Genomic DNA, 15,975 nt, shown 5'->3' with positions numbered 1-15,975 from the left:
GTATTTGAAATATTTTCTATTTTAGTGCTGAACGCTTAGTGTAGGCAGGAACAGGAACACTAAATGCATATATTGTTTAGACATCTAAGGTCATTAGTAAAGGTTACTACCATAATAATGTTTAGCACTTACTGTGACTATCATGACAATGTTAGGGTCATATACAGAATATCTGTAATACCACAATAATATTAAGTTACCTCAGAGACTAAAGTGAAATATTTTAATGGCTACCATTGTATATCACCTTCCATCCAAGGATCTCAAAAAACTTTACAAAATTAATGAGTTAAGCTTTACAACATCCCGGAGAGATAGGGTCAGTGATTAAATGTTATTAGCTTCAGTTGGCCATTCATTTATCTTTTGTGAAATGAGTGATAGTCTTGGCTTTGCTAAAGTGGCCACTTAACGAGTACCACAGTTGTCACCTTTGTTGCCAATCTCAGCCACCAGCTGAATCAGCATTATCCTCTTACCTGTACAAATGGTCCTACCAAATGAGTGTTAAGGCATATCTGGTGGAACCAAGTGGGGAAATTTGCAGTGCCTTGATCCCTGATGCATCTGTTCTGCATATAAATAGAAGACTTCAGTCTGCTCAGCCGTTAAAACCACACCTTTAATTGGGAGTAATTTAAAAAAAAAAGCCAACAATTAAAAAAAAAAAAGCTACATTTTCCAAACATTACAATAAAGTTGAATCAAATAGAAGATTATATGTACTGTAAACAACAGAGCAGTACTGCATTTATAGTATATGTTAATTGAACTGTAGTCTAGACAAAAGGAAAATGTCGCATTAATTATAGCCATGATTAAAAAGCTGTCTAGTGTCAAAAGGCTGATGACATTGGTTTATATCCAAGATTAACACTTTCTTTCTATTTTCCGCAGTTGCTGTAATCAGCAACAAACTTTTATTTTAAGTCAGTTCTTCAAGACAGAGATCCAGGAGGACTGATTGCTCCAGCCTAAGGCCTATGCACTAGTGAAGTCCTCAGACTAGCATTTGAGTGGGACTTAGGTGGTGCATGACCCTCTGCACCAAGGGGGAAATTCACCTCAAATGCTTCTTATCTAAAGATTTACTGCAGAGAAGTGAATGATACAGCTGGTTTCTACTACATGCAGCATTTTGGTACTATTACAGGACCAGGTGATACAATTCACATACAACTTTAATTTCAAATATTCATCATTCACGTGCTGTTTATTGCTTAGTTGTAGCTTATTAAATTATGAATTGTTGAAAAGCTCAGTAGTCGGGAGCTCAAAAGAGGGCCGTCAAAATGTTGCAGGAAATGTTCATATCACACATTTATTGCATTTTGAAAACATGGTTCTGTGGTTTCCTATTATTTTTGTAGACTTTTATTGGTTATTTCTTTTATAGACTAGACAGATCTGCTGTGTTTATTGCCAGTTATGATTTGCAGCAATAGGTCTACAATATTTTTCTACTTGAATTCAGTGGACGAAATCATGTCCTGACCATATCCATCTGAGCCCAAGAATATTTCTCAGATAACCCAGTGATGAGTGTGATATAAGAACCTACACAGATAGATCAAATTTGACCCTTTTGTTAAAATTTATATTATTTCCAACAGTGCAAACTTTATTTAATGTGATATCTTGCACATCACTCTCTTTAGCCAATATGCATTGGTCCTTTCTGTGATCCTCATCCAGCTCACTCAGATTTGTTTCTGATTATTTATGTTATGTGTGTGTGAAATTCACACTCTGGCTACTGCTCGGTCTGCCTTTTAAAATGGTATACTCTTAAACAGCCCCATTAAATGATGGTGTCACACTGCCAACTATGTGGGTCCTGGACAGCTTCCCAGGTTTTTCCATTTTCCAATGTGATAAACTGGAATCACAAAATATCCCATACTAAGAGGAAAGACAGCCCACCAAAAACCATGATAGTGACTGAGATGTATGTATGTTGGCAAAAGTTGCAGAATCAATACTTTAAAAAAATGTTCTTTACTTTCCCAAGGGCAGTGGGTTTTTTTTACAAACCAGGTAATGGGACAGAAATATTCATTTAAAATTTTTATTTCATATAGTTGTTGATTATTAACTGTTTGGTTTTTAATTATTATCATTTCACATCTTGAGTTGGCCACTGCAACACATGCTGATTGCTAACTGTAGTGTTCTGCAAACGATTAATCTTCTTGTGATCAGGATTATGCTAGTTAGGATTTAGAAAAACATCTAAGGGCTTTGTATACATACTGCTTCAAATATTCATGGAAATATGCAAGCAATCATTCTGTGCTTAGTATTATTAAGAGGATTTTCATTATATTGGATGTGGATTTTAGACATTATTTCCCACATATGACAGACTATTTTAGCCCATTCTAGTGAGCTCAATTTCTACTATCAAGTATAGGATGAAGTTTGCAGGGCTATGTGCACAGTTCAATGGCCTGAATGTGCAAATACTTACATACCACAACAACCTTATTCAGTGAATAGCCCCATAAAATTACTCACGTATGTGTTTCCAGTACCAGGACCTTCTTTATGAACACCAACATACAGTGTAAAAAGGGTCTGTTTCAATGGTGAAAACAAACAAACCATCAATTGACTCCTGGACTGTGAATACAAATGTTTGAAAATTACTTATAACAAAAGGATCAAGAATTTGCTGACTGTTCTTATCTATGGCTTATTTGGACAAGGAAGTTAATGCAGATTAAGGTAAAGTGTGAATTTAAATTGTGTGAATCCTGATTTACCCCCTGAGTGGATGCTTTGGTACCAGAAAAAGAGTGCCTTAATGTTGCCGGCACCCAATGCCGAGAGGCAAAACAACAGCAGGGGTTCGTTACCCGGTGTGTTTCACTCAATAATCACAACAGGGTGGAGAAGCAGAAAAGTTTATTTGCAGCTGCAAACAAGGTACAGGGAGAATAGAATCTCAAATCCTGCACACCAGAGCAGGTCATTACACACACTTTTATATTCCTTAATGCTACTGCACTACACATCAGCCAATTAAAACTTTGCACAAATACTCTGCCTTCCTTATATTGGTTACAACAATGTTTATTTCCTGCAACCTCTAACAAGCATTCCTAGCAACTTAAACAACCAGCATATTCTGTCTCACCTTGTAACTATCTCCTATTATCTTTAACTTGGCGTCAGCAAACCTTACACTATAAGGCATTATCTGCAGCTGCAACATTGTTTTAAGAGCAAAAGAGCTTACTCAAACCAGCCAGGCCTGAATTCTATTAAGGGGGGTTAAGAAGAAGCCCTTAGGCCTTCAGCAGGAGGACCTTCTCGACCCTTATGGCCTTCCATCCCCTCAACTTAACTAGTGGCCATGCTCTGGGGTCTCCAATATTAGTCTGAGGCTATGGCTACACTTGCAGATGTAGGGAGTTAAACCAGCTCTCGGAGACAGCAGCAGGGATAGCGTGTGTGTTCACACTGTCAGCTGCAAGTGCAGTGTCATGGCCACATTAGCAGCTCTTGCAATGCCACAGAGAGCAGTGCATTGTAATAGCTATGCCAGTGCAAGTGGCTGCAGTGTGCTTTTCAAATGGGGGCATGGTGGAGTGTGACAGGGAGTGTGTTGTGTGTATATGGGGGGGAGAGACAGTGTGTTTTGGGGGGGGCAGAGAGTGTGTCAGCATGCTGTCTTGTAAGTTCAGACAGCGGCAGGGGGAAGGGAAAACCCCCGCTATCAGCCCCCACCCCCCGTCTCTCTCTTTCTCTCTCTCTCTCCCACACATGCACAAACACCTGCCTCTGCAGCAGAAGCATTCCACAGTAATGGTTTGCTTTGTGTCCCGGAGCAGATAAGCAGTCGGCTGTCAGAAATGGTGCTTGAAAGGGGATATCCGCATGCCTGCAGCCGAGTTCAAAACCATGACGAGAGTGGCCACTTGACTGCACGGGATTATGGGATGTTTCCGGAGGCCAGTCACAGTGCAGTAATGCAACACGTTGTCCACACTGACACCTGGGCATTTCAGCCAGGGCGCAGAAAGCTCTATGCTTCTCATGGAGGTGGATTACCAAGGGTGCTCCAGCTGCAGAGTCCAGGTGCTCTATGTGTCTTGCCAGTGTGGACACCTCAGGAGTTAAGACGCCCGGAGCTGATTTAATGCGCTCTAACTTGCAAGTGTAGCCAAGGCCTGAATTAGCTTAATCCACTTTGGAAGATGATTAAGATAATTCAGAATAAAGCACTCTTATCCTGGTATAAAAGCATCCACACAGGGAGTTAATCAGGAATAACTATTAAGGAATAGCACCCCATGTAGATAAGCCATTAGAGTAAAGTACCTCTTCAAAGGACACGCTAAGAAGAACTTTTTATATATAAACAGTATATGCCATCTTTCAAAAGACACAGACATGTGGAAATTGCCAGATGCCAGTAAGGGTTAATGACACACTGTCTATGGTATGGGTGCAGATAAGGATGTTCTACTATTGAGGGAGCTAATTGCAAGCTGGACATGTCTGAAAAAAAGGGTGCATAAAATATAGAGTGTTGAATGGCTCAAGAACTGCGGAAGTTAAATTAAGAGATTTTTATGGAGAAGAGTTTGAGTCTATAGAAAACAACTTGGCATCATCTCAAGGAAAGGTCTGAGACAGGGTGGGACTATGGGATGGAGAGTATTTTTTGTGAGGAAGGTGTAGTTAAACTGGGAGCATTTGTAAATATCCAAGAGGCAGGGAGGTGGACTGATGCACTGCCAGTCTACTATGTATGTTCACCTTTTATCCATTTTTTTAAAATGAACTTTAGATGAAAGTCTCTTTTAGGCTAAAAATATAACTTTTTGAAGTTGTTCATTATTTCTGAAAAAAGTAGAAAAGCAGGGATGTGATAAAAGCTATACCAAATGAAAGATAAGAATATACTCTGAAATTATAGAGCAGAATATCTCTTTTGCACAGAAAGGTCGTTTTGTTTTTGCATTGTATATTTGCTATGTAAAATAATGCAGGTACACTTACCATGGATATATTGCAGAAGTATTCTTCTGGTGGCTTACTCTTTATGTTAAAAAAGAATTTGAATCAAGTTAAAGTGCAAGTGTTCTTTTAAACAGTCCTTTCCTCAGTAATCTGCAGTGGAAGCAATGAAGATTTAAAAATAATCCCTCTTAAATCAACTGGGCACCACAGTAAATAAATAAGCACCATGTACATTTATGATACTAATATTATAGGTACCATATAAACTGACAGTGTATATATAGTTATATAAAAAAGCTGAGTATCTTCTGTATGAAACTTTAAACTGTATATGTTTTAACCTTTCATTTGAGAACAACTTGTTATTCTGTACAATCTTTCTTGCAGTACCAGACAGCAGTTGCTAAATTTTAAACTTCAAGCAAAATCTACCTAAAGGAAAGCCATTTTATATCTTTAAAACCTCACAAGAGGTAAGTTTATTTGTATGTCCATTTCATAAGACAGATTCTTTTTTGTGGGTGAGTTGTGCAGCCTACCAAGAGAACTGAATTGCAAAAAAATAAAATCCTGTACTAAAGTATTTTTTATGACAAGACTTCATCTAATGAAATGAGGTTTTGAAACAGTACCTCTTGAAATAAACTGATATATTTTTTGCCACTTACAACTAAGAATTCCCCTGCCTGTCTTGGTTAATCATTGTCAAGCTATCAAGATTTAACCCCGTTGCAGAATCTCTCACTATGAGAAGCTGTTATCCTACTTTGCTCAAAAGATCCACTGAATTTGTGACAATCTTGCTGTCCCCCCTGTGTAAGCCAAATATTCAGAAAACAAAGACCATTCCACTTTCTTTGGTAGCCCTTGCCTCAGTCACACAAGTGGAGGCCTTAAAAACACTGAAAGATGTCTAGGCTATCTGGCCTAGAGACAGGCCCTTACCCATATAGGTTATGTAAGCTAGTTTAGACTCAAAGCTGACCAAGATCATCAATGCCTCCTTCAGAGAGCACAATCTACCAGCTACCCTAAAGCATGCAGTAAACTTACTAGTTCTCAATAAATCTTACTTGGAGTCAGAGAACTCACTAGCTACCATCTCATCTCCAATCTCCCCTTCATGGCACAATTGAGGAGCTGACATACAGCATGCTCCAACACTTGATCTCTGAAATTACCCAGGACCCTTCACAAACAGGTGTCAGATAGTGATAGGTCATGGAGATAGCTCTGGTGGTGTTGCTGAAGGACCTTTTCAAGGCCAAGAACAAAGGACAAACACCTATGCTTCTACCACTTACCTATCCATTGATGTCACTAATTACCAAGGAAGGCATTGCTATTGATCATCATCCTTACCTCATGGCCTTTCAGACACAGGTCAGTCCAAATGACAATGTTCTGAGCCAATTTGAATGACTTCTGAGAATCAGATTGTGTGCTACTGATTATGTAACTATTTTATTGTGCTTCTAAATTTTGTCAAGGGCCCTTAAAGCTCTTGGTGAGTGTTCTTTGATGCAGAGTTTTAAAATAAAAATAATACTTTATTAAAATCCAAGTATATGTTAGGTCACAATACAGTAAATATAGTACACTGCAAAAGCAAACATATGTCTATGAAAATCTTCATTGGTGGCTTCCTAGTCACTACTATTTAGTCTCAAACAGGTTTGCCCAATTATAGGAAGCATTTTTCCCCCCAGCATGCTTTCCTGGAGCTGACCCTTTAAATTTGTCAGAGCTGGAGTCCTAAAGTAATCATTTTGCACCTAGCTATTGCTGGTTAGATTTCCCTCTCTTCCAGATGGTAAATACCTGTTTTCTCCCATCTTTCCCTTTATTATTCCTGGGGGAACTGGCACATTTGCACACCTTTCATCTGCTAATTTTGTAATTCTGTTTTAAATAAATCATGTTTGGCTGCATTATAAATCATTCTGAATATGCTGAATTATAGTAACTTGTTAGTTACAAGTTTCTATCTTGCTTACATCCTCAAGCAATTCCTGCCAGTAAGTAGTAGATATAGAATGTTATGCTTTCTGGTTGAAATCTGTACTCTTTGGATGATGAAGTTGGCTTCTATACAATAAAGAACTCTCTTTGATGAATGTTTGGTTGTTAATCAACAGCTATCTGGGAGTTAAACTTGCACATTAATATTGTATTTGGCAGTCTTGAGGGTTGGTCCAGGAATGGTTTGTATCAGCTGTCCTCCACTTTTGGTAGCAGATAGTCTTTGTCATTTCACTTTTTAAGAATTGTTTTCCTTGAATTATTTTGGAGGTGGACAGTTATTAAAGTTTCATGCACTAGGTATAGGCACCTAGTAAACACTAGAGATCTTTAAACCCCCCTGGCTTTATCCACAAGCAACTTCTAAGACTACAAAAATTAGAACTTTCAGGTATTTTTGGTTGATCCATTATTTCTTTATTTAGTTAGTTAGTTGGCTGTTCTAGGGTTTTGTTTGTTGTGATAGGGTGTTCATACCACACTAATCTGGAGAGGGTTAATAAAGCTCAGAAGGGGCCACTTAACCTGGTAGGCCACACCTCAGGGAGAATTAGTCTTGATAAGTAATTCCTAATTGAGGATGGAGCTCAGCTGATCAGGAGCAGGTGGGGCTTGTATAAGGCTAGGTAGAGAGGGCAGAAAAGTGCTGTAGTGTAGAAGATTTCAGTGACTCTATGAGCTTAGAAAGAAAGGAGGCAACCTAGGGGGAGAATAGAAGCTCTGGGTTACATGCTATGAAGGAAGAGTTTACCCAGAAGGGTGGTGGAGTAGAAGCCTGATAGAGATGAAATAGGAAAAGGCTCAGACCTTGGCTGGACCCCAAAGTAGTGGGCGGGGCTGGGTTCCTCTAACAGACACTGGGGAAGAGGCATTGCATTGGATTGGAGGACTGCCGGGAAGGATAGCCAGTCTAATGAGATTTTGATAATGTGGAAGAGGGGAAAAACACATAATGATGTGGCTGGAGGGCCAAGCCATGAAGAATAAGCCCTGCAGCTCCTGGAGTATAAGAGGGGCTGCAGTGCAAAGGAGAGATAGAAGGGGGTGTCAGACTGGGTGGAACTATTATCCAGACACAGCTGCAAGGAGGTGGACAATGGTGAGTAGAGAACCCCATGACATCTGTGTAATCTTGAAACTGGAAATCCTAATACTGCTTAGGAACATTTTGTCCTGTCAGATCTTTATTTTCTTCTAGTTAAGTGCATGTGACTTACATGGAAAATAGGTTCTCCCCCCCCCCCCCCACCACCACTTTACTTGTGATCAAAACCAGTCTACTAGCTCTTAATTGATGGTCTGTTATAAATTGGAATTGTTTTCAGTAATTCTCAAAGGAGAGCAGACTGCTTCCCCCTCCTACTCCACTGAGGGCTCATGACACTCCAAAGGGGGAGAATGATGGATGTAGAATAGCCAGAGGAAAAATTTCTGCTCCCCTATGTCTCAGCCAGTAGAGCTGACCAGCTTCATAGGGGCAATACCCTATGCTCTGCAAAAGACCACAGTACTAAGAGAACGATGGCCTTGTGATTAGGGCACTTACTGGGTTCTCAGGCCATCTAAGTTCAATTCTTGGCTCTGCCATGGACTTCCTATGTGATCTTAGATAACACATTTATTTTCTTTGTGCCTTCTCTTCCCATCTATAAAATTGAGATAATACTCCTTTCTCCCACCATTGGCTTCTCTTATCTATTTAGACTGTAAGCTCTTCAGAGTAGGGAAAATTCTTAGTATTGCCTATCACCACATAGCATCTCTGTGCTACAGCAATACAAATAATGTTTCACAATATGCAAATTTCCCTTGTGCACCATGGAGGCACCACCTCCAATGCTGAATTGTGCCAAAACTTCATGATTAGGGCTTTAATTGGTAAACCTAACAAATAACATGGCATGGTATATTTTGTAATCCCTTATTGCAATTTGCAAAGCCAATTGATGAGGCTTAGGGAAAAGGACAGTTTGGATCTAAAAATGTTTTGAAGAACATAAAAGATACATAACGCTGTGTGGGAAAAATAGGGGTGCCCTGCACTGAAATCATCTGGTCATATAATCTCAGGAAACTGATGAAGGTCTTTACAATAGATCAGGTTATTTCTAGCATTAGTCTTTTGTGCTCCATGTTAAATAGTGCAGATCACTTTTTAGACTAACACTTAAGGGACAAATGCACAGATAGCTGGTCTAAGTAAACAGTTGCAGGGGGAGGGTGACAGTAGGAATCCTTCTCCAAAAGCTTCAGATGCTGGAGTGGTCCTTCAGGATTGTAACATGACCCATCTTTGGGGTGAAAAAAACAATCTGTACAGTGGTGGATCCTCTGGCCATGTCCCACTGGGCCCCATCCTCATGGAGAAGGAGGCAGTGGCCTGACCTCCTTTGACTCCTTGCTATAAATGGCTTCCCCCTTCTCATGGATTTTAGGGGACACTTCTTGCAGTTTTGAGGCAGGCCCAAGTTAAGGAACACTGCAACTGCTCTCCCTTCCCCTGTACAACCCCATAATGTTTTAGGGGAAAGGCTATTTTGTGCCCCTAGAAGAACAGCAGCAGCTGGGAAGAATTCCTGCCTCTAGCACTATTAGGGTAACCAGAGGGCATAAATACCCCATAATCCTTAACACAGTAGTAAAACCCACAAAGTCTGAGCCCATTATAACAACCCAAGTAAAGACATTACATTATAGGTCACTTAAAAAAAAATGGGACAAGCAAGACTGCAGACCTCTAAAATAAGAGTTTGTTATTTATATAGTTGTGGTTTAAGATTTCTACTTCTGTTTATATTTTATGAACACTTCTCCATCTTTTATGTAAATTCTTGGGTTATCTTATGTAGTTTAGTTTTTTGTTAGCTGAGAGTTTCCTATTAAAATAATAAAGGAAGAAATCTATAGTAATAGAGTTATTTGTGGAAAAATATATATTACCGCTAACTATTGAGGATTTCCCAATATAATTTCTTTAAAATGCAGTTGGGCACGTGGGAAGGGGGAGAGGGTGATGGGCCTGGAAAGCATTAGCAATCCTTGACTGGGGATTTCTCTGTCCAATTTGTTTTCCTTTGTTCCTCTTTTGATGCATTGCTCTTTTTCCCTGGCAGAAACTAAGACACCGATGCAGAGAGGCTCACAGATCAGGAAAGGCGTGGCTGGCAGAGGATCAGAGCCAATGCAAGAGAATAAAAATATGGTTGGAGGAAGCATTACTTCATAGATCAAGGTTATAACGATTTGTGTATATGTGTGGGTGGATTAGAAAGGACTTGCAAATAAGATATTATTAAATTGAAATATGTCTGTTTTCAGTAGAGCAGCTGAAGTGGAAACACTATGATAAAGGATCCTGATTTATTTTTTATTATTATTATTCCAAAGAATGGCTTGTTTTCAGTCCTGCTTATTGTGGCCCTTTAAATATGCTTGAGGAGTTATTGGGGAGTGTGTGTAGAGGGGGGAGGGCATCAAATATAGATCAGAAAAGCACTAAGATTAGCTCTTTGAATATTATTCTTTCTTAGAATAATTCTTAGAATTTAGCTTTTTATTTATTACAAAGAAAAAACTACACATTAGGTGCCCGGGGGAATTATAATAACGTGCAAAATTGCCAAGGGATTAATAGATTAATACATTTAAAACACATCACAAAGAACATCAGTCAATAGAATGTGATAACATTCCATACAATTGAGAAACAGAATCGCAGACAGGATTATGAAAGGTGAGAGATTTTCCAGGAAAAGAATTCTTTTAATCCAACAAATGGCTCAGAGTTAAAGTGATAATTGAGTGCTGAGGTGAGTACAAAGGGCCAAATTCCTCCCTTGTGGGATCCCATTGAAGTCAGTGGAGTTGCAGCAGGGATGAATTTGGCTCCAAATGTTTTGGAAATGATAAATGATGCTAAAAGAAAGATGTATAATAAGTGCAATAATTAAGAACCAATTCACAGAAAAATGAGTCCCTTTTAGTCTATCACCCACTCTTTCAAATGCTTCTGCCCTGGTTCTCCCATATACAAAGCTGGTGGCAAGAAATACATCTCATAATTTAAGAAACATCATTTGCTACACAAGGTCAGAACAGAGAATTGTTGAAGTAACATGATAGTTAGCCTGTTATGTTATATAAATGGTGGTACATAAATAACTCCATTTTCATCATGACAGTTCTATTTATCTGGTCAGTTTGAGAGTGGATTTTACAAGATGTGTATTATCTGTTGAGGGACTACTTAGTGTAATGGTCTGTTGTGACAGAATATACCGCTATGTTCACACCTTACACGCTATTGTAATAACCTTTGTACAAATTATGCTTTGTGAGATCTTTTGAAAACAAATAATTTGGTCATTGTCCTGATTAAAATGAGTGTGCCAACATTGTATGTGAAGTTATAAGATTCCACTGTATGGTATTCTTAACCAAATTGAAGTTAGCAAACAGGTCTGTCTCAGACAAAGGAATGTGTGCTCTGCTTAATTTGCATTTAAGCAGTAAGAGTCATCCAGCAGGAAGGGAAACAAAGGAAACTCTAACAGGTAATGAAAAAGCATCAGGGAGCATTCTCCCCTGTAGACTGTCTCCTGAATCTCAGCTGGAAATATTTCCAAGAGGGGACTGACTATAAAATGGAGAGACAAACACCCAAGGCACCCCTCCCTCTTTCTGCTCATCATGGCATCTGAAGCAACACAGGAAGCATTTGTTGGATTCTGGGAGAAGGGGTCCTGACTTAAGAAGTTGGGTCAGAAAGACTGCTGAGAGTCTGCGGTGAGAAATTTTGCTTTGAATTTAACATAGTTTGTTAGGCACCAGTTGCATTTTATTTTTACTTTTATTTTTTTTCTTGTAACCATTTCTGACTTTATGGCTCACTACTTCTACTCAAAATCTGTCCCTTTATAGTTAATAAACTTGTTTTATCTAATCCAGCGTGTTTAAATTGAAACTCACTTATATTTAAATTTGCAGTCTGGGAAACTCCATTTGGGGTGGCAAGCTGTGTGCATATTATTTCTATTAAAGAAATAGACTGTATATGATTGCTATTCTCCAGGAGAGAGCTGGGCAGTACAGGACATACATTTCTGGGGGCAAATCCTAAAACTGGGAGTGTGTTGGGGTCACCCTGCAGTAGAACACAAACTGGTGAGAGCCAGAATATAATCCAAGTGTAGTTGTCAGGCTGCAGTTGCACACAGATGCTGACTGTGGCTTGCATGCTGGAAGGCTATTTGTAAGCAGCCCTTGTGGAAATTCATTCAGTAAGGCACTCAAGGTGACAGGGCAGGAGTGACAAAGCTGCTTATTAGTCTAGATTGTATCCTGATATGTCATACCAAAACTATGGTCTCTACAGACTGGTAACAGAATATAAGAATAAAATTGTCTTTTAAATCAGGGTTATCAATCTAAATTCACTGTCAATGAGCAGATGCAGAAAATAGTTTGCCTTGTAGGTAAGGAGGGTGTAATGTATCCATGTGCTGCAAACAAAAGAGATGGCTACTCTACCAATGACCTACTATTGGGCAGATGGATCTAGAATCCTGAAAAACACAAGCCTCTATTATCAAAGTTAAAAGGAAAGCTTTTTAGCTTGCAGTGGCAGTAGGTCAATTATAGTCTCCATGGGTCAGGTAATAGAGGACATCATTCTCTCACACACACACACCACGCTGGGTAATCTTGCTTCACTCAGGCTTCCACTGCCTCCACCATGATTTTAGCTCCTTCCTGGAAAAATCATGCATAACAGCTGGAAAGACATTGCACCATCAGAGATGCTTGCTTGTTCTGTCTCTTTAAAATGCACCACTTTTCAGTGGTGGTGCAGCTGGAAAGGCTATCATAATGATCAGGATTGTGATCCCTTATTTCACAGGCAGTCTCACTGATTGAGTGGGACTGCTTGTGGTGTAAAATACTCTTACTTTACTTAATTAGCATCACAGTCTGCACTAAAGGGGTGGTTTAGCATACTCATTATTCTTATGTCTGGTGGGAATCTTCACCAAGGTATCAAGTACAACTGAATCAAAAAATAAACCCAGCAGAAAACAGGCCAATGGTATTAAAGGAAGTGATGTTTGTGGTCAAACAGTTACAAAATGCCTGATCTTGACAATATTTAATCAAAACTGCTAAAGAGTGTAGCCCCAGGTCTAGTTCATTGGCTTCATAGAATTGTCTTAAAAGTTTGGGAAGCCAATTGCACTCCAGAAGATTGGAAAAGGGGGCTGTATCATTCCTTCCTTTTTGGGGTGGGGCGGGGGGGAAGGAGCGAGTGATCAGTTTGATCAAATAGGGCGGAGGTTGTGGTTGAAGCCTTTGGGCTTCGGCTTTGGCCCCCTGGAGTGTGGTGATCACCCCACTCTGGCGCTGAAGGGGTTAAAAGCAGCCCTGGAGAGAGCTGTGGCTTGGAAAAGCTAGGCTGATTGGGGGAAGCAGCCACAGCTGAGGCCCTGCCCCAGTCAGGTCACAGCTGGCCCTGTAAGAGGACTGTGGGGCAGAAGCAGAGGAGTCTCACCCTAGCCCTGGAGAGGGAAGGGCTAGCTGCCTGGGAGCAAGGTACCTGAAGCAGAGCAGTATTGGGGAAGGGCACAGGGATCTCCAGCGAAGTAAACCCCTAGGCTTCAGGCCTTGTTAAAGGCCCAAAAAGATACTGGGGCAGCCTGAGGACAGGCAAAGGCAGCTGGTCCTACCCCCTTGCCAGTGATTGGCCATTACAGATTGCAGTCTGCCCCAGGGAAAGGGGTCTGGATGATGACTGGCAGTAGCCACTGAGGCAAGGTGGGTTTAGAGGGTTGGCGGTTCCCCTGGGAGGGGAGACCTAGAGTGGGGGTACTGCTGGGGCAGAACCCTAGGGAAAGGGGCACCAGGGTCCAGGAGGGACACAGGGGTCAGTGGCAGGCGAGACACTGGCCTGCAGAGGGCGCTCTGGTGCGGAAGAGCTAATTCCCAGGACGACCAGCAGGAGGCACCACGCTGGTGAGTCCTCACCTCGCTACACTCCCCCACCTGGGGCTTGGGCTTTGGCCTCCTAAGATGGGGTGGTGGGGTTCAGGTGGGCTCAGGCTTCGGTCCTCCCTCCTGGGGTCATGTAGTAATTTTTGTTCTCAGAAGGGGTCGTGGTGCAATGAAGTTGGAGAGCCCCAGAAATAGGGGACGAGAGCTGCTTTCAGTCCTAGGGAAGGTGTTCATGATCATGCTATTGAACTGACTGAAATACTGTCTCAATCCAAAAATGAAAGACAGCCAGAGTGGTTCCTGCACAGGGATAGCATAGATAGCATGGATCTAGAATCCATGCTCTGTGTGGAATATTATTGAAAAATGAGTAAAGCAACAAAAGGAAGTTATCTTTATAGACTTTGCTACTGCTTTTGACTCGATCAGTACTGTGGATACCGCTATATCCATATGGGGTGCCTAAGAACTTAGTGTGCCTAGTGGAGGAACTGTACCTCAGTACGTTTTGCTGTGTAAATAGGTTAGTGGTTGGATTATAGGCTGGATTTCAGTAGAATCAGGAGTATGCCAGGGATGTGTTCTCTCACTTACAGTATCTGAAGTGCTGTCTGATGACATAGCTGTTTAAGGCCAAAGTATGAGGTGTGAAATTTCAAGATTAATCTTTATAGGATCTTCATCTTAAGAAGATGTTGAATATGCAGATGTTGTCTTATGTGGAGAGACTGCTAACCAATTACAGCTAATGGTGGAAGAGCTGCAAAAAAACTGCTGAGTCTATGGGACTTGGGGTCAAAGGTAATAAAACTAAAGCTGAGTATGCCTCCTATAAAATGGAAATGAATGACCTCTTGATGGTAGATGGCAATGACATTGAATGTATAATTTAAGCTATTTGGTAGTTGGTTGACAGCAGGAGCTTCCATGTCTGAAGATGTCCTACATCAGATTGGTCTTGCATCAATGGCATTTCAGCATCTTCAAAAGCCTCCATTGGGAGGGTGGGTTGTCTTTGTCACAACTAAGATATGAGTGCTTATTGTGGTAGTGATGACAACCATGTTATATAGAGTAGAAACATGGCCATTAAAAACAGCTGAGGAGAGGAAACTAAACAGTTTGCACTGTCAAAAGTTATGGTGTATTCTTAACACCATTGGTTTTAATTTGTCACAAATGAGGAGCTACTTAAACGATCCTGACAAGTTGCAGTCTTCCACAAGTTCAGAACAAGACAACTACAATGGTGGAGTCATGTCCCACATACTGAAGTGGGTATGCGTTTAGAGAAGGTTTACAGAGTGGAGATCAAAGAATGTAGAGCACTAAGCTGACCACAAATAAATGGGAAGATGCAGTTTTAAGAATCCTAAATCTTCCCCCCGATGATTACTGAGGGAAGAAGACTTGTAAAGGACCATTCATGATGGAAGCACATTCTACACACCATCACTGCTACATCATGAAAACAGGAATTTGCTGCTGCTTTTTCTTGTAGCTATTTTAGAATACCAGTAGATATTGGGGTGAAATCCTGATCCCATTGACTTCACTGAGGCCAGATTTCACCCCAGGTATTTCAATTTTGCATATGTGAAGTAACTGTGATTCAAAGGACAAGCATCACCAAAAATTTGGTCATAAGACTCAACTACTTGGCAATTAATAGTTTATCCATCACCCAGAACATCACTTCTAATCCCACAATCCATTGTGGCTGTAACGGATTGTAAAACGTGGTGGGCTGTGTAGTAATTTTTTCAGTGCAGAACAAGAAGAGGATAGGGGACCATGACCTAAGTGTCACAGTTTTGTTTGTGCTGTCTGACTGTCCAACTCAAACATTTTAACAAGATGATTATAAACATAAGCAATTATCAGAAAAAGACCATTCTTTGATAAAATTGATGAATCTTTGGGGATTTACAGACATTTTCATGGGTACCTGCCACTTGTCTGAGAGTGACTACAATCACAGTAAGCAAAATGATCATA

General features: G+C 40.5%; 1 long non-coding RNA gene across 1 annotated transcript; it reads right to left on the bottom strand.

Moving 5' to 3' along the window:
• Positions 1-536: 536 nt before the first annotated feature.
• On the bottom strand, positions 537-5,035 carry LOC144262426 (uncharacterized). Its single transcript, XR_013345518.1, has 3 exons — positions 5,011-5,035; positions 2,518-2,622; positions 537-620 (listed from the first exon to the last, which is right to left on the bottom strand). It is a non-coding gene; the product is annotated as an uncharacterized LOC144262426 (long non-coding RNA).
• Between the last annotated feature and the right edge of the window lie 10,940 nt (positions 5,036-15,975).

This window comes from Eretmochelys imbricata, chromosome 1 (genome assembly GCF_965152235.1).
Source record: "Eretmochelys imbricata isolate rEreImb1 chromosome 1, rEreImb1.hap1, whole genome shotgun sequence".
Classification (NCBI taxonomy): Eukaryota; Metazoa; Chordata; order Testudines; family Cheloniidae; genus Eretmochelys; species Eretmochelys imbricata.
Note: the sequence above shows the minus strand (reverse complement) of the source record. Positions and strands in the feature narration are given on the sequence as shown.